Here is a 19,302-nt window from a genome sequence, read left to right on the forward strand (position 1 = left end):
CCTTCTACAAGGACTCCTTCACGTAACTCCGCATAGCGGCGTGCTCAGGCACAGATAAATTAAACAGTCTACCTTTTGGGAATTTACTACCAGGAATCAAATCGATAGCACAATCACAATCCCTATGCGGAGGTAGGGTATCGGACTTGGGCTCATCAAATACATCCCGGTAATCAGACAAGAACTCTGGGACCTCAGAAGGGGTGGATGACGAAATAGACAGAAATGGGACATCACCATGTACCCCCTGACAACCCCAGCTGGACACAGACATGGATTTCCAATCTAATACTGGATTATGGACTTGTAGCCATGGCAACCCCAACACGACCACATCATGCAGATTATGCAACACCAGAAAGCGAATAACCTCCTGATGTGCAGGAGCCATGCACATGGTCAGCTGGGTCCAATACTGAGGCTTATTCTTGGCCAAAGGCGTAGCATCAATTCCTCTCAAAGGAATAGGACACTGCAAGGGCTCCAAGAAAAACCCACAACGCCTAGCATACTCCAAGTCCATCAAATTCAGGGCAGCGCCTGAATCCACAAATGCCATGACAGATTAAGATGACAAAGAGCAGATCAAGGTAACGGACAAAAGAAATTTTGACTGTACCGTACCAATGGTGGCAGACCTAGCGAACCGCTTAGTGCGCTTTGGACAATCAGAGATGGCATGAGTGGAATCACCATAGTAGAAACACAGCCCATTCTGACATCTGTGTTCTTGCCGTTCAACTCTGGTCAAAGTCCTATCGCACTGCATAGGCTCAGGTTTATGCTCAGATAATACCGCCAAATGGTGCACAGATTTACGCTCACGCAAGCGTCGACCGATCTGAATGGCCAAAGACATAGACTCATTCAGACCAGCAGGCATAGGAAATCCCACCATGACATCCTTAAGGGCTTCAGAGAGACCCTTTCTGAAGATAGCTGCGAGCGCACCTTCATTCCACTGAGTGAGCACGGACCACTTTCTAAATTTCTGACAATATACCTCTATCTCATCCTGACCCTGACACAGAGTAAGTAAATTTTTCTCTGCCTGATCCACCGAATTAGGTTCATCGTACAGCAATCCGAGCGCCAGGAAAAACGCATCAATATTACATAATGCAGGATCTCCTAGCGCAAGAGAAAATGCCCAGTCCTGAGGGTCGCCACGTAAAAAAGAAATAATGATCCTAACTTGTTGAACTGGGTCACCAGAGGGGCGAGGTTTCAAAGCCAGGAATAGTTTACAATTATTTTTGAAACTCAGAAATTTAGTTCTATCTCCAAAAATCAAATCAGGAATAGGAATTCTTGGTTCTAACATAGAATTCTGAACCACAAAGTCTTGAATATTTTGTACTCTTGCCGTGAGCTGATCAACACATGAAGACAGACCTTTAATGTTCATCGCTACACCTGTGTCCTGAACCACCCAAATGTCTAGGGGAAAAAAAAGGCAAAACACAGTGCAGAGAAAAAAAAATGGTCTCAGAACTTCTTTTTTCCCTCTATTGAGAATCATTAGTACTGGGGCCTCCAGTACTGTTATGATCAGGCAATTCAGTACCACAATGGACATAGAAGTCAGAGCACATACATTGACCTGACAATAACCCAAAAATATAGAACGAGCTCTGAGACGTGGGAACTCTGCTGACCGCAATCCTTAATCCTCTCCAACCACACTAGAGGCAGCCGTGGATTGCGCCTAACGCTCCCTATGCAACTCGGCACAGCCTGAGAAACTAGCTAGCCTGAAGATAGAAAATAAGCCTACCTTGCCTCAGAGAAATACCCCAAAGGAAAAGGCAGCCCCCCACATATAATGACTGTGAGTTAAGACGAAAAGACAAACGTAGAGATGAAATAGATTTGGCAAAGTGAGGCCCGACTTTCTGAACAGAGCGAGGATAGGAAAGGTGACTTTGCGGTCAACACAAAACCCTACAACCACGCAAAGGGGCAAAAAGACCCTCCGCACCGACCAACGGCACGGAGGTACACCCTCTGCGCCCCAGAGCTTCCAGCAAGCAAAATAAACAAGCTGGACAGAAAAAACAACAAACAAAAATAACACAAGAGCAACTTAGCTATGCAGAGCAGCAGGCCACAGGAACGATCCAGGAGGAAGCAAGTTCAATACTAGAACATTGACTGGAGGCCAGGATCAAAGCACTAGGTGGAGTTAAATAGAGCAGCACCTAACAACTTCACCACATCACCTGAGGAAGGAAACTCAGAAGCCGCAGTACCACTTTCCTCCACCAACGGAAGCTCATAGAGAGAATCAGCCGAAGTACCACTTGTGACCACAGGAGGGAGCTCTGCCACAGAATTCACAACAGGATTCTGCCTAAAACAGAACGACAAGGTTTCAGACGTCTCAATAGGTTCTGTTATTATTGTGGCGATGCTTCCCATGTCATTTCTGTCTGCCCTAAGCGGACCAAGAGGATCGCCAGTTCATTTACCATCAGTACTGTACAACCTAAATTTCTGTTATCTGTGTCCTTGATCTGTTCATTGTCATCATTTTCTGTCATGGCGTTTGTGGATTCAGGCGCCGCCTTGAACTTAATGGACTTTGAGTTTGCCAGGCGTTGTGGTTTTCCCTTGCAGCCTTTGCAGAACCCTATTCCTTTAAGGGGCATTGATGCTACACCCTTGGCTAAAAATAAGCCCCAGTTTTGGACACAGGTGACCATGCGCATGGCGCCAGCCCATCAGGAAGATTGTCGATTTCTGGTGTTGCATCTTTTGCATGATGCTATCGTGCTGGGTTTTCCATGGTTGCAGGTACATAATCCTGTTTTGGATTGGAAGTCCATGCCTGTGACTAGTTGGGGTTGTCAGGGGGTTCATAATGATGTTCCTCTGATGTCTATCGCCCCTTCTCCCTCTTCTGAAATTCTGGAGTTTTTGTCTGATTTTCAGGATGTATTCGATGAGCCCAAGTCCAGTTTCCTTCCACCACATAGGGACTGCGATTGTGCTATTGACTTGATTCCAGGCTGTAAGTTTCCTAAGGGCCGACTTTTCAACCTGTCTGTACCTGAACATACCGCCATGCGGAGCTATAATAAGGAGTATTTGGAGAATGGGCATATTCGGCCATCTTCTTCACCGTTGGGAGCGGGGTTCTTTTTTGTTGCTAAAAAAAAGATGGTTCCTTAAGACCCTGTATTGATTATCGCCTCTTGAATAAGATCACGGTCAAGTTTCAATATCCTTTACCTTTGCTTTCCGATTTGTTTGCATGGATTAAGGGAGCTAGTTGGTTTACTAAGATTGACCTTCGGGGGGCTTATAATCTTGTTCGTATTAAGCAGGGTGATGAATGGTAAACTGCGTCTAACACGCCCGAGGGCCATTTTGAATACCTTGTGATGCCATTCGGACTCTCTAATGCTCCATCTGTTTTTCAGTCCTTCATGCATGATATCTTCCGGGATTATCTTGATAAATTCCTGATTGTATATTTGGACGATATTTTGATTTTTTCCGATGATTGGGAGTCTCATGTGCAGCAGGTCAGGATGGTATTTCAGATCCTTTGTGACAATGCCTTGTTTGTGAAAGGGTCTAAGTGTCTTTTTGGGGTGCAGAAGGTTTCCTTTTTGGGCTTTATTTTTTCTCCCTCGTCTATTGAGATGGATCCGGTTAAGGTTCAGGCCATTCATGATTGGATTCAGCCCACATCCGTGAAGAGCCTTAAGAAATTTTTGGGTTTTGCTAATTTTTATCGCCGTTTCATTGCTAATTTTTCCAGCGTGGTTAAACCCTTGACTGATTTGACGAAGAAGGGCGCTGATGTGGCGAATTGGTCCCCTGCGGCTGTCTCTGCCTTTCAGGAACTTAAGCATCATTTTACGTCTGCTCCTGTGTTGCATCAAACGGATGTTTCTTTTCCGTTTCAGGTTGAGGTTGACGCTTCTGAGATTGGGGCTGGGGCTGTTTTGTCTCAGAGGGATCCTGTTGGTTCCTTAATGAAACCGTGTGCCTTCTTTTCCCGTAAGTTTTCGCCTGCTGAACGCAATTATGATGTCAGCAATCTGGGTTGTTGGCTATGAAGTGGGCGTTTGAGGAGTGGCGACATTGGCTTGAGGGAGCTAAGCACCGTATTGTGGTCTTGACCGATCATAAGAATCTGATTTACCTCAAGTCTGCCAAACGGTTGAATCCTAGACAGGCTCGATGGTCCTTGTTTTTTTCTCATTTTGATTTCGTGGTCTCGTACCTTCCGGGTTCTAAGAATATTAAGGCTGATGCCCTCTCTAGGAGTTTTTTGCCTGATTCTCCTGAGGTCTTGGAACCAGTCAGTATTTTGAAGGAAGGGGTGATCCTTTCTGCCGTTTCTCCTGATTTACGACGGGTTCTTCAGAAATTTCAGGCTGATAAACCTGATCGTTGTCCTGTGGGGAAGCTGTTTGTTCCTGACAGATGGACTAGTAGAGTGATTTCTGAGGTTCACTGTTCTGTGTTGGCTGGTCATCCTGGCATTTTTGGTACCAGAGACTTGGTTGGTAGGTCATTTTGGTGGCCTTCTTTATCGCGTGATGTGCGGTCTTTTGTGCAGTCCTGTGGGACTTGTGCGTGGGCCAAGCCTTGTTGCTCCCGTGCTAGTGGAAAACGGAGTATATGTCCATAAAAATGTCAAGTTTATTAAATATACATAGACAGTACTCAAATATCAAATGACACAAGAGGTAGTACACAAAAATATTGCAAGCAAAAGAGATAGCAATGGTAGCACAGATAAAAAACAGCGTGGAGAAAAACTGATGCCATTTACATTTTCGTAAGGTGCATAGTGCAACAATTAAACATAGGGGGAAGGGGTCAGGGTGTATCAGGTCTAAAGAAGCTAATCAAGTCCATGTGGACGGATCCCTGAGCCCTGATTAGGCTCTAATCAGTGACAATATAGTGACGCCCCCTGACGAAGCTGACTCGAAACGCTCATTGGGGCTACAGCGTGGGTTTTCTCTGAGTGCTATCCTGTGGGGTAAGGATTCATGGTGTTTATGTGATCGCTTACTATATTGTCACTGTCTATGTATATTTAATAAACTTGATATTTTTATGGACATATACTCCGTTTTCTTCTATATAATGCAATATCGGGAGTGTCCTATGTGCATATATGAATAATACCTCTCTGTAGTGGGCTCCCCTATTGTGGTTGTGAGTATGGTGGAGAGGTCTCGTATTTTTTGTTTCAGTTTGGACTTGTTAAATTTCCCGTGCTAGTGGGTTGCTTTTGCCATTGCTGGTCCCTGAGAGGCCCTGGACGCATATTTCTATGGATTTTATTTCCGATCTTCCTGTTTCCCAGAGGATGTCGGTTATCTGGGTTGTTTCTGACCGATTCTCTAAGATGGTTCATTTGGTGCCTTTGCCTAAATTGCCTTCTTCTTCTGATTTGGTTCCGTCGTTTTTTCAGCATGTGGTCCGTTTGCATGGTATTCCTGAGAATATTGTGTCCGACAGAGGTTCCCAGTTTGTTTCAAGTTTTTGGCGGGCCTTTTGTGCTAGGCTGGGCATTGATTTGTCTTTTTCTTCTGGATTTCATCATCAGACAAATGGCCAGACCGAGCGTACTAATCAGACTTTGGAGACTTATTTGAGATGCTTTGTGTCTGCTGATCAGGATGATTGGGTGGCTTTTTTGCCATTGGCCGAGTTTGCCCTTAATAATCGGGCTAGTTCGGCTACTTTGGTTTCGCCTTTTTTTTGTAATTTTGGTTTTCATCCTCGTTTTTCTTCTGGGCAGGTTGAGTCTTCTGACTTTCCTGGTGTGGATTCTGTGGTTGACAGGTTGCAGCAGATTTGGCCTCAGGTGGTGGACAATTTGGTGTTGTCTCAGGTGGAGGCTCAACGTTTTGCTAACCGATGTCGCTGTGTTGGTTCTCGGCTTCGGGTTGGGGATCTGGTTTGGTTATCTTCCCGTCATGTTCCTATGAAGTTTTCTTCTCCTAAGTTTAAGCCTCGGTTTATTGGTCCTTATAGGATTTCTGAGATTATTAATCCGGTGTCTTTTCGTCTGGCGCTTCCGGCCTCTTTTGCTATCCATAATGTCCTCCATAGATCTTTGTTGCGGAAATATGTGGAGCCCGTTGTTCCCTCTGTTGATCCTCCGGCCCCTGTGTTGGTCGATGGGGAGTTGGAATATGTGGTTGAGAATATTTTGGATTCTCGTTTTTCGAGGCGGAATCTTCAGTACCTTGTCAAATGGAAGGGTAATGGCCAGGAGGATAATTCTTGTGTTTTGGCCTCTGATGTCCATGCCGCTGATTTGGTTCGTGCCTTTCATCTTGCTCGTACTGACCGGCCTGGGGGCTCTGGTGAGGGTTCGGTGACCACTCCTCAAGGGGGGGTACTGTTGTGAATTCTGCTCTTGGGCTCCCTCCGGTGGTTGTTGATGGTAATGCAGTTATTCCTGAGCAGCAGTCTTGGACAGGTGTTTCTGCTAATTGCAATTCTGACTGGGTTATTTAGCTGTGCAGGACTCATTAGTCCTTGCCAGTAGTCAATGTTCCTTTGGAAGTGTTGGTCCTCTGCCTGGCCTCCCCTGCTTGCCAATTCAGCAAAGATAAGTGTTTGTTTCATTTTTTAGACACACTGCTGTGTGTTTATTTTCTGTGCTGTTCTTGTTTCTATTTTGTTCCTGCTAGACTGTGCCTGATGTTTTTCTCAGTCTAGTTGGATTAGCTGGAGTTGCAGATATACTCTCCACATCTTTAGTTAGGTGGTGGAGTTTTTGTATTTTACTGCTGTGGATATTTTGTAGTTTTTTATGCTGACCGCATAGTATCCTGTACTGTCCTTTCCTATCTAGGTAGAAGTGGCCTCCTTTGCTTATCCCTGTTTTCTGTCTGCGTGTCTTTTCCTCTCCTACTCACAGTCATTATTTGTGGGGGGCTACCTATACTTTGTGGGTCTACTCTGAGGCAAGTGAGTTTTCCTATTTCCATCTTTAGGGATATTTAGTTCTCCTGCTGTGTCGAGGTGTCTAGGTCTTTTTAGGCCACAGCTACTTCTATTTGCGGTGATAGGATCAGGGTTTACGCTCAGTAAAGTTACCACTGCTCCAGCGAAGGTCATTTCATGCTGCTCCAAGGCCACTTGAACATAACAGGCGTCCGAGCCTTCCCGTCAAATGGGTGCATCCTATCCAGATAATCTTGGGGGACGGAGAGAGAGAGAGAAAGAACGAACACGAGAGTTGTGAGGACTATCCCGAATGCTCAGCAGGGAAGAACTACAACACACAGGCGCTAGTGGTAGGCACTGATTTCCACCTGCAAAGGGAACTCTGGATGTGCCTTCGGACCGGCCGGTCTCAGACAGCCCTGTTAACAGTGCTCTGGATTGAGGATCCTGAAGTCTTCAGTAAAAGGTAAAGAGACTGCAACCCTGTGTCCTCGTTATTAACTGCGCCCCACACCATCGCCACCTACACTACTGGGAAGCCCTGTGGATATACTTCACCTGTGGGAAGGTATACCATCTAGCTGCCATTCCATCACCCCAGCGGACCCCTAAGCAGCATCGGTCACCCTGACCGAATACCACAGGTGGCGTCATGAACCCTTGACAAACTATCATCACCCCTTTCATTGGACGCCCCTTAGCAGGGTCACGGACCGGGTCCAGCCACCGTGACAACCCTAGCACCGAGACAGAGAGGACCGGTACCGAGAACCTGTGGCCCTGTGTCTGGGGGCGCTCCATATTCATTTCACTGTGGATATTGACCCAATCTAATTAGCTTCCACCATCATCTTCACAAGGTATTTTACTTTTGTCATTGGGTTGATATGCACATGTCGGACCAAAACAGGTTCACCTCTAAAACACAGAATACTTCTCCTTCCTGAGCAGTATCATGGCTGGACATTCCCATCTTTTGTATACTTGCATAAAATGGTTTGTACAGATGAAAAAGGCACATTCAGGTATCTTGAAATTGTATTCAAGGATGAGCCAGACTTGTGCAAGTCCACAATTCTCTTCCTGATATCTTTCTGATATAATTTCTTGAGCCTTTATCATAATGCTATGCAAAATGTGTTTCTGGTGTGCGTTAAAATACTTCTGTAATTAACTCAGATGTTGCCAAAACATCTATCAGAAGCTTCCAAACACATGACATCATCATATGGGCAGTCCAGAATTGTTTAAAGGCATAGTTATCTTAGTGTAGTATGTAAACTTTTGACTTTGCAGTAAGTAATAAAAATGCTTTAAAACATTCTCTCTCTCTCATTATTCTGGCATTTGGCAAATATTAATTATGATAATCCTAATTGACCTAAAGTGGGTAAGGTTTATCCTAATTTCATAACAGTTATTGAGAAAAACATGCATATATGTATTTTTATATAGTGTATGTAAACTTCTGGTTTCAGCTGTAAGTCTTGAAAAGAGACATCTAACGAGGGCTATGATTAACTTGTACAAGTAGATAACTGGCCCACACAAAAGGAATGGTCAAAAACTTCTTCTTGTAAAAGACAAGGGGGCTCTGCCTCTGCCTGGAGAAATAAAGGTTCAAACTTCAGAGGAGACAGGACTTCCTTACCGTAAAAACTATTAATCTGTAAAAGAGTCCTTCAAGAGCTGGTCAGAGTGTCAAATATTGATGCTTTAAAAAATGGTTTGGATGCTTTTTTAGAAGAGGAAACATAAATGCCTAAGCAAATATGTAAAATAAATTCTGAATATTTAGTCCAGTGGATCAACAATTAAGAACAGGATAGAACAATCAGCTCTTTTGGGGATAAATGCTTCATGCAATATGGTTCTGCATGTTCCCCTTCCTATTTGTCATTTTCTATCTCTCGATTGAAATTGATGGACATTTGTCTTTTGTTAACTACTGTATATTAACTATGGAAAAAGACTGTACAATGATACACCAAATTTATCAAAGAGCAATAGCCACTGTAAAAAATGTGAAAAATGTTATACATTTCTAGACTTCTTAGTCTAAGGGGAATATGCTAATTGTCTCATCAGAGTAGCAATCCTAACAGTCAATGTCGATCCCAGTCAATCGCCTCTCACTCAGCCAAACCAGATCTCCACTTTGCACTGACGAGGGGCAGTACCCCGAAACACAGTGTCTGCAAATTGAGATTCTGGTTTGGTTTTTATCCTAAGTCACGTGACAAGGCTCTTTAAAGGGTCGACATTGACTGTTAGGATTGCTACTTCCAATAGGTGGCACTAGAGTTCTAGTCCTCTTCCAATGTCAAGAGACAATTTGCATATTTACCAGAGGAGCATTGCGGCTTTAAGCCTCATCTTGACATGCTTATCATGTCACTCTCCCCAAGGAGAAAAGATACTTCTTGGATCTCGGTCAGACGCCTCTCACTCAGCCAAACCAGATTTTCACTTTGCACTGACGAGGGGCAGTACCCTGAAACACAGTGTCTGCAAATTGAAATTCTGGTTTGGTTTTTATCCTAAGTCATGTGACAAAGCTTGTTAAAGGGTTGACATTGACTGTTAGGATTGCTACTTCCAATAGGTGGCACTAGAGTTCTAGTCCTCTTCCTCTCTGAAGAGACAATTTGCATATTTCCCAGAGGAGCATTGCGGCTTTAAGTCTCCTCATCTCGACATGCTTATCATGTCACTCTCTGCAAGGAAAAACGATACTTCTTGGATCCTAGTCTAAGGGGAGAAACTATTGTGAGGCGATTATTTGGTGTCAAATTTATCAAACTGGAAAATGATGCTTGTTCAACTTCCCAGTTTTTAAAAATGACTAGAAAAAGGCAAACTACACAAAACTCTTGTGCCTTTTGCAAAAAAATTCACCAAATTTAACATTGAAAGGCTGGCTGAAAATGGAAACTAAAAGCAAGGAAAAGGAGTTATTTCAAGAATTTCTGAGTGCAAAATTTGATACCCCCCAAAAAGAGGTTAAACAATCAAAAACAGTGTGAACGTCATTCTTTCCTTCAACGTCTGCATATTCGGCTTCATTTACATGTCCTTTTTCATACAAGAATTTTTATCCAATTCCCATCCATTTTATTTGTGTCCTTGTGTGCATTTTTACCATTAGTGTGGCATTAGTTTTTCATGTCTGCAAAAAAAATTACAATGTAATATTAATAAAGGGTGATGCTGAACTGCAAAATGGTTCAAAATAAAAAAATATCTCCCCTTTTATTTGTGGATGATGGTCCTCAATATAATAAATGTGCATGTGAAAAGTAATGAAAGAAATTTAATTGTGAGAGCATAATACATATCTCTCAACGTTGCATAAAGTACTGAGAAAAATCGTGATAAATGTATTCTTTTATTTAAGGATGTTTTTCTGTCATCTAGTGAGTGGAGTGAAACTAGGACTTTTTTGCAACTTTTGACTGTGTCTCAATTTTCATAAATTGTAAAAAAAAAAAAAAAACAGACATTCCAGTAAAATAGCCATGTTATTAGATAATACATCTAAAATGGCGGAAATGGCACAAAAAATGAAAGTGAACATCAATAACAAATGTATTTGTCGAGTGATTCTTGGCTTTGTCTTACTTGCTCTATTGAAGTTATAGATGTCTGCTTTAGCTTGGCTGGTTGTCAAAAATGGGGGACATGGCATTTTTTACATTATTTATTTAAATAATTACAAAAATTGGAGTGGGGACCCCTCTATTCTTGATAACCCGCCTTGCTAACACTGACAGCTAGGGGTTGCAGCCCACAGCAGTGATTTTTCCCTGGCTGGTTATCAAAAATACTGGAGAACCCTTGACAGTTTTTTTTTAATTATTTATTTAGAGTGCAGGTGCTAGCTGATGAATACTCCCATCAGCTGCTGCCTGCTCTTGCTGTTATTAGTGGCAGCAGGCATAGGGTGATAGGAGCAGTAGTCCCATTATGCGATGCCAGTGACCGGAGGTAAACTTTTTACCTCCGATCACAGCTGCGGGTTCACACTGTTGTTTGACAGCATGGGAACTATGCCTCTAAGACCGGTGGTAATGATTTTACCGCTGATCAAAAGCAATGTGTGCTGCGCTGCCATGCAAATGACAGCATGGAAAACACTGGATGTTTGGACCCGCCAGACAATTGAATAGGGTCCGAATTCGTATTTGGGTACTGTTCTGGTACCCAAACCCAAACTTTTTTTTTTTTACAGTTTGTCCGAATCCCCAGACTCGTACATCCAGTTCTCCACCCATCTCTAGTCATATCTACTGTGACTGATGAAATCTTCTGCGATTTGCATGAATCAAATCATAAATTGTTCAATTGTTTAAAAAAAATGCCTTTAATTGGATTGAAACTGAAATCATTTGACAGTCCATAATTTGTACATATCTGACACCCACCAACAATCATTCATTGTACTGTCAAGGTTCTTATCTGTTCTTCATATTGTATCTTATTTTGTTCACTAACTACAATATGATAAGAATATACTGTTCTATGGATTGGCCAATGCACTTTGTTCCCTAGTTTATTCAGTTTTCAATAAGACAAGTGGTTAGGATTTGTGATTCTTCAGTGCGGTGTACATTCTGCTTACTGCTTACAGGCTGAACAAATAAGCAATTTGACCTTTCTGTTCCTGCCAATGCCCAGGTGAGTATGTATGCTTGTGTAAGAGAGAAGTGGCTCATAGTTGAAATTTAAACATTGTGCGAAAATTGATAGAAAAACAGACAGTATCAGAGATTGTGAAGATTGAAATAGTTTGCTTCTTATTCGGTAGGTTATTGGTAAATTTAAAGAACACAAATAATAACAGAAATACAAGGTGATTATATATTGACTAGATGGTGACCCGATTCTAACGCATCGGGTATTCTAGAATATGTACAATTACAGTTAGGGCCAGAAATATTTGGATAGTGACACAATTTTCGCGAGTTGGGCTCTGCATGCCACCACATTGGATTTGAAATGAAACCTCTACAACAGAATTCAAGTGCAGATTGTAACGTTTAATTTGAAGGGTTGAACAAAAATATCTGATAGAAAATGTAGGAATTGTACACATTTCTTTACAAACACTCCACATTTTAGGAGGTCAAAAGTAATTGGACAAATAAACATAACCCAATCAAAATATTTTTATTTTCAATATTTTGTTGCAAATCCTTTGGAGGCAATCACTGCCTTAAGTCTGGAACCCATGGACATCACCAAACGCTGGGTTTCCTCCTTCTTAATGCTTTGCCAGGCCTTTACAGCCGCAGCCTTCAGGTCTTGCTTGTTTGTGGGTCTTTCCGTCTTAAGTCTGGATTTGAGCAAGTGAAATGCATGCTCAATTGGGTTTAGATCTGGAGATTGACTTGGCCATTGCAGAATGTTCCACTTTTTGGCACTCATGAACTCCTGGGTAGCTTTGGATGTATGCTTGGGGTCATTGTCCATCTGTACTATGAAGCGCCGTCCAATTAACTTTGCAGCATTTGGCTGAATCTGGGCTGAAAGTATATCCCGGTACACTTCAGAATTCATCCGGCTACTCTTGTCTGCTCTTATGTCATCAATAAACACAAGTGACCCAGTGCCATTGAAAGCCATGCATGCCCATGCCATCACGTTGCCTCCACCATGCTTTACAGAGGATGTGGTGTGCCTTGGATCATGTGCCGTTCCCTTTCTTCTCCAAACTTTTTTCTTCCCATCATTCTGGTACAGGTTGATCTTTGTCTCATCTGTCCATAGAATACTTTTCCAGAACTGAGCTGGCTTCTTGAGGTGTTTTTCTGCAAATTTAACTCTGGCCTGTCTATTTTTGGTATTGATGAATGGTTTGCATCTAGATGTGAACCCTTTGTATTTACTGTCATGGAGTCTTCTCTTTACTGTTGACTTAGAGACAGATACACCTACTTCACTGAGAGTGTTCTGGACTTCAGTTGATGTTGTGAACGGGTTCTTCTTCACCAAATTAAGTATGCGGCGATCATCCACCACTGTTGTCATCCGTGGACGCCCATGCCTTTTTGAATTCCCAAGCTCACCAGTCAATTCCTTTTTTCTCAGAATGTACCCAACTGTTGATTTTGCTACTCCCAGCATGTCTGCTATCTCTCTGATGGATTTTTTCTTTTTTTTCAGCCTCAGGATGTTCTGCTTCACCTCAATTGAGAGTTCCTTTGACCGCATGTTGTCTGCTCACAGCAACAGCTTCCAAATGCAAAACCACACACCTGGAATCCACCCCTGACCTTTTAACTACTTCATTGATTACAGGTTAACGAGGGAGACGCCTTCAGAGTTAATTGCAGCCCTTAGAGTCCATTGTCCAATTACTTTTGGTCCCTTGAAAAAGAGGACACTATGCATTACAGAGCTATGATTCCTAAACCCTTTCTCCGATTTGGATGTGGAAACTATCATATTGCAGCTGGGAGTGTGCACTTTCAGCCCATATCCAATATATAATTGCCTAGAATACTACTTCCTGCAATTTGTGCCAACTTCCGTGGCTTTGTCCGGAGCTAATGTCCGGAGCTAATGTCCGGAGCTAATGTGCGGAGATAATGTCCGGAGCTAATGTCCGGAGCTAATGTCCGGAGCTAATGTCCGGAGATAAGTGACGTCAACAGTGTCCAGTGTCTGATTGGTTGCCGCCTGCTGCGAGCGACCAATCAGAAACGTGCCGTACTGTGACACACTCCGCCCGCCATTTTGGTGTGATTTTTGAATTTTTACCTCACAGCAAGTTTCTACTGCGTGGAGGCGGGCCCAGTGACGTTGCTCTTCAAGCTCCTGCCGAATTTCGTCAAAAAAATGATAATACCATTTACCAAAACTATATATATTTAGTTGTGAAGTGGTTCAGTGACATTTTCACACCAATTTTGAACTTTTGTTTGGTGTTTTCTCCATATACTGCCTATTATTTTTGTTCTTTCTTACTATTATTTATTAATTGTATTATTCTTACATTTGAATAAATAAAGTATATATGGATTCTAGACTCCCGATTCTTTAGAATCGGGCTGCCATCTAGTTATATATATATAAAAGAATCGGGAGTCTAGAATCCATATATACTTTATTTATTCAAATGTAAGAATAATACAATTAATAAATAATAGTAAGAAAGAACAAAAATAATAGGCAGTATATGGAGAAAACACCAAACAAAAGTTCAAAATTGGTGTGAAAATGTCACTGAACCACTTCACAACTAAATATATATAGTTTTGGTAAATGGTATTATCATTTTTTTGACGAAATTCGGCAGGAGCTTGAAGAGCAACGTCACTGGGCCCGCCTCCACGCAGTAGAAACTTGCTGTGAGGTAAAAATTCAAAAATCACACCAAAATGGCGGGCGGAGTGTGTCACAGTACGGCACGTTTCTGATTGGTCGCTCGCAGCAGGCGGCAACCAATCAGACACTGGACACTGTTGACGTCACTTATCTCCGGACATTAGCTCCGGACATTAGCTCCGGACATTAGCTCCGGACAAAGCCACGGAAGTTGGCACAAATTGCAGGAAGTAGTATTCTAGGCAATTATATATTAGATTGTATTTCTGAACATGTTTTTGTAAACAGCTAAAATAACAAAACTTGTGTCACTGTCCAAATATTTCTGGCCCTAACTGTATATGAAAAAGTTTGGGCACCCCTATTAATCTTAAGCTTAATGTTTTATAAAAATAGTTTTTTTTGCAACAGCTATTTCAGTTTCATATATCTAATAACTGTTGGACACAGTAATGTTTCTGCCTTGAAATGAGGTTTACTGTACTAACAGAAAATGTGCAATCTGCATTCAAACAAAATGTGACAGGTATATGTATCTGTGAGAGCTGCGGATTTTTCCGCAGTGGATTTGATAAATCCGCAGGGCAAAACCGCTGCGGTTTTTCCTGTGGATTTATCGCGGTTTCTATTGCGGATTCGGCTGCGGGTTTACACCTGCAGTTTTCTATTGGAGCAGGTGTAAACCCACAGTGGAATCCACACAGACATGCTGTGGAATGTAAACCGCTGCGTTTCCGCGTGTTTTTTTCCGCAGCATGTGCACTGTGGATTTCGTTTCCCATAGGTTTACATTATACTGTAAACACATGGGAAACTGCTGCGGATCCGCTGCAGACCCACAGCAAAATCCGCAGGCAGCGTGTGCACATACCCTAACAGTTCCCATCACCAGATCACACATATAACAACAGCTTTTGTTTTGGCCAAAAGATTTTTCTAATCTGCCACCACTACAAGGCAGACTCTTTTGGCCGGGCCCTACACTACTGTAACCTATTAAAAATTTGTTAAAATATGCAATACAATTTAGGTATATTTTTATTTATTTTTAAAATAACCAATAATATCACATACAAGGGACAAATACCACCATACCATAACCAGACACCATATTACCACCACAGTGACCGAATAATACCACATACAAGGAACAAATATCACCGCATCATGTCCAAATCACATATTACCACCACATGGTGGTCAATAATACCAAATGCAGGGAACAAATGCTACCACACCATGACCAGACCACATATTACCACCACATAGTGACTGAATACTGCAATACTGATCATTCATAAAAAAAAACACAATACTAATATCACCATATGTGCCATTATACACAGGAGATCTGTACTTAGTATGCAGTGTCCGTGTACAGGTAACACACTGACTCACCAGTGACGTCTCTAGATGAAGTCCTTCAGCCTCGCTTTCCATCTTTATCCAGCACAGACCACCATCACGTCTTCCAGCCAGGACTTGTCTCTGCAGGAAATAACACAGTTGTCTAGAGCTCCTCTTGCAGAACACATTGCTTAATTTTTTCCACAACTTCTGCACTACACCAGATGAAGAAAAAAAGGCGACATAGTGTCACTCTGCACAGTATCAGGACCGCCCCCCATTTAAAACAGTATCCTCATCACTGCAGTAATAATATCCCTTAATTAGCCCCTATGGTAATAATATCCCCCATCCTGGCCCGTGTATCTCATTCCTGGCTCCAGCCATATGTTCTCACATTCTGCCCCCATATGATCTCCCCATCTGTCCCATGATCCTGCCGCCCCATCTGTCTCCATCGTATTCATCCTGCCCCATCTGACTCCATCCTGCCCCATCTGTCTCCATCCTGCCCCATATTCCTGCCCCATCTGTCTCCATCATGCCCCATCTGTCTCCATCCTGCCCCATATTCCTGTCCCATCTGTCTCCATCCTGCCCTATATTCCTGCCCCATTTGTCTCCATCCTGCCCTGTGTCTCCATCCTGCCTGCCCCATGTCTCCATCCTGCTCCATGTCTCCATCCTGCTCCATATCCCTGCCCCATTTGTCTCCATCCTGCCCCATATTCCTGCCCCATCCTGCTCCATATCCCTGCCCCATCTGTCTCCATCCTGCCCCATATTCCTGACCCATCTGTCTCCATCCTGACCCATCTGTCTCCATCCTGCCCCATATTCCTGCCCCATCTGTCTCCATCCTGCCCAATCTGTCTCCATCTGTTAAGGACTGGCGGAACGCACCAAGTACAAGATAAAATGGAACTAGGTGCGTTCGCAGTCCGAGGTCCACCGTGCAGGTAAAAACCCTGCTGCTAGTAAAGACGGACTATATGGCGGTACTATAAGAATACACACATGGGTTAGCTTCACCCTGTGTGAAGGAAGCGACCCTGTTGCGTCACAGGACCGCGGTACCGCACATAGAGCGCAAGCAAGGAGTCACTAATCTCAAACCCGAGACTGAGGATTTGAGTTCAGAAGACCCCATGCGCTCGACACCGCCACTGGGGTGTCAGAGGAACATAAATAATAATATAAAGGCACAAGAGTGCGTGCGGTTCCGCACTGACGGACGCCACTAACCACCCAGGCTTGGGTCAGGAAAGCGCAGAGCAAGCGCACGGCGCCGTACTGGCGGACACAGCAACTGGTAGCTGTAATGTGTGTTACGTGCTGTTGGATAAGTCGGGCGCTAGATAGCAAACATACACCTTCCGCGAACAGTCATCCAATAGGGAGGGTTATTTAAAGAGCGACTTTCACTCACAACACACACACATATTTACAAGACAATACTAGCGCATGGCCGTGTGGTCATGCGCAGTTTATATAGTTGCAGCACAGGAAGCTGCTACCGAAGTTTTGCCCTTTCAGGACCTTCCTGGAGGACCAATGGAATGTGCTGCAGTACCTGAGCATGTGACCCTCGATCTCCAATTGGAGATCTTGCCCTGGGCATGCTCAGAGTGTGAAAATATGGACTTAGTCCCAGAGAAGCCTGCTCGCCGCAGATCAGTGCAGGGTACAACAGGAGAGCCAGAAAAGGCAGCAATAACCCTCTGCACAGAATCGGTCCCAGCAAGACACTGGGAGCGACGCCTCCGCTGAGCAGACCCCACTGCGGCCGATGCAGAATGGGAGACCGCAGCAGACACGGATCGAGATTCCTCCTGTGCAGCAGAGGAAACTCGACTCCTAACATCACCCCCCCTCCTAGGGCCCCCCCTCCTTGAGCCTCACTACGCTCAAAAGCTGCAATAAGCAGCGGAGCCCGAATGTGCTCCACAGGCTCCCAGGTTCTATCCTCTGGGCCGTGACCCTTCCAGTCCACCAGATAAAATTTCTTGCCACGTACCACCTTGCACCCCACAATAGCATTCACCTCAAACTCATCCGTGGATGAACCTGATGTCCCAGCAGATGACTCAGAAAACCGGGACAAACGAACAGGCTTTAAGAGGGAAACGTGAAAAGTATCGGTGATACCAAGGCGTGGAGGAATAGCCAAATGGTAGACCACAGGGTTGACCTGTTCCAGAACCTTAAACGGGCCAATGTAGCGAGGAGCAAACTTAGTGGACTCAACTCGCAGCCTGATGTTACGGGCGGAGAGCCACACTAAGTCGCCAGGAGCAAAGACCGGAGCGGGGCGCCGGTGTGTATCAGCCGAAACCCTCATTCTCTCCTTGGAGGCCCGGATGGCATCCTGTGTGCGGTCCCAGATGTCACGTGCCTCCACCGCCCAGTCTGCCACCCTAGAATCGGTGGATGACACGGGCATGGGCACAGGGACACGCGGATGCTGGCCGTAATTAAGGAGAAAAGGAGTCTGACCAGTGGAATCGGCTACGGCGTTGTTCAAGGCAAATTCCGCCCAAGGTAGCAAAGATGCCCAGTCGTCCTGCCTAGCAGAGACGAAATGACGCAAATATGTCACCAGAGTCTGGTTGGTTCTCTCCACCAACCCATTCGTCTCGGGATGGTATGCAGAGGATAGGTTTAACTCTATGCTGAGTAAACGGCAAAGCTCTCTCCAAAACCGAGACGCGAACTGGGGACCCCGATCGCTGACAATCTTATCAGGCATACCATGCAATCGGAAAACGTGCTTAATGAACAACACCGCCAAGGCCCGTGCTGAAGGTAACCGAGGAAGCGGCACCAAACGCACCATCTTAGAGAAATGATCGGTGACAACCCAAATAATGGAGCAGCCACGCGACTTGGGTAAGCCCACCACAAAGTCCATCCCGACCATCTCCCAGGGCCTGTCTGCCACCGGTAGAGGGTAAAGCAACCCAGCAGGCCGTTGCCGAGGAGACCGATTCTGGGCGCATGAAAAACACGCCTGAATATAGTCCCTGACATCTCGGGCCATATGCGGCCACCAGTATGTTCTTGCCAAAAGCTCAGATGTCCTCTTGGTCCCAAAATGCCCACCCAATCTAGAGGAGTGAGCCCAAGAGAGAACCTCCGGTCGCAAGTTAGCTGGCACAAAAGTCTTGCCCGGGGGCACCGACTCTAGCGAAACCGGAGCTGCAGTTCTCAGGCTCTCAGAAGGGACAATAAGCCGAGGCTCCTCCTCCTCCTCCTCAGATGACACTACGGAGCGGGAGAGAGCGTCGGCACGAACGTTCTTCTCCCCGGAGAGAAAATGGAGAGTAAAATGGAATCGGGAGAAGAACAGGGACCATCTAGCCTGGCGAGAATTCAGCCGCTGGGCCGTTTGTAGATATACCAAGTTCTTGTGGTCAGTGAAGACTTGGAAGGGAAAGCGAGCTCCCTCCAAGAGATGTCTCCACTCTGAAAAAGCCAACTTCATGGCTAGCAACTCCCTGTCCCCGATGGAATAATTCCTCTCCGCTGGTGTGAAGGTCTTGGAGAAGAAGAAGCAAGGATGCTTCCGACCTTGAGCATCATTTTGGAAAAGGACTGCTCCAGCACCAACAGATGAGGCATCCACCTCCAAGATAAATGGTTTATCAACATCGGGGCGATGTAGGATGGGAGCGCTAGCGAAATGAGACTTGA

This window comes from Ranitomeya imitator, chromosome 1 (genome assembly GCF_032444005.1).
Source record: "Ranitomeya imitator isolate aRanImi1 chromosome 1, aRanImi1.pri, whole genome shotgun sequence".
Classification (NCBI taxonomy): Eukaryota; Metazoa; Chordata; class Amphibia; order Anura; family Dendrobatidae; genus Ranitomeya; species Ranitomeya imitator.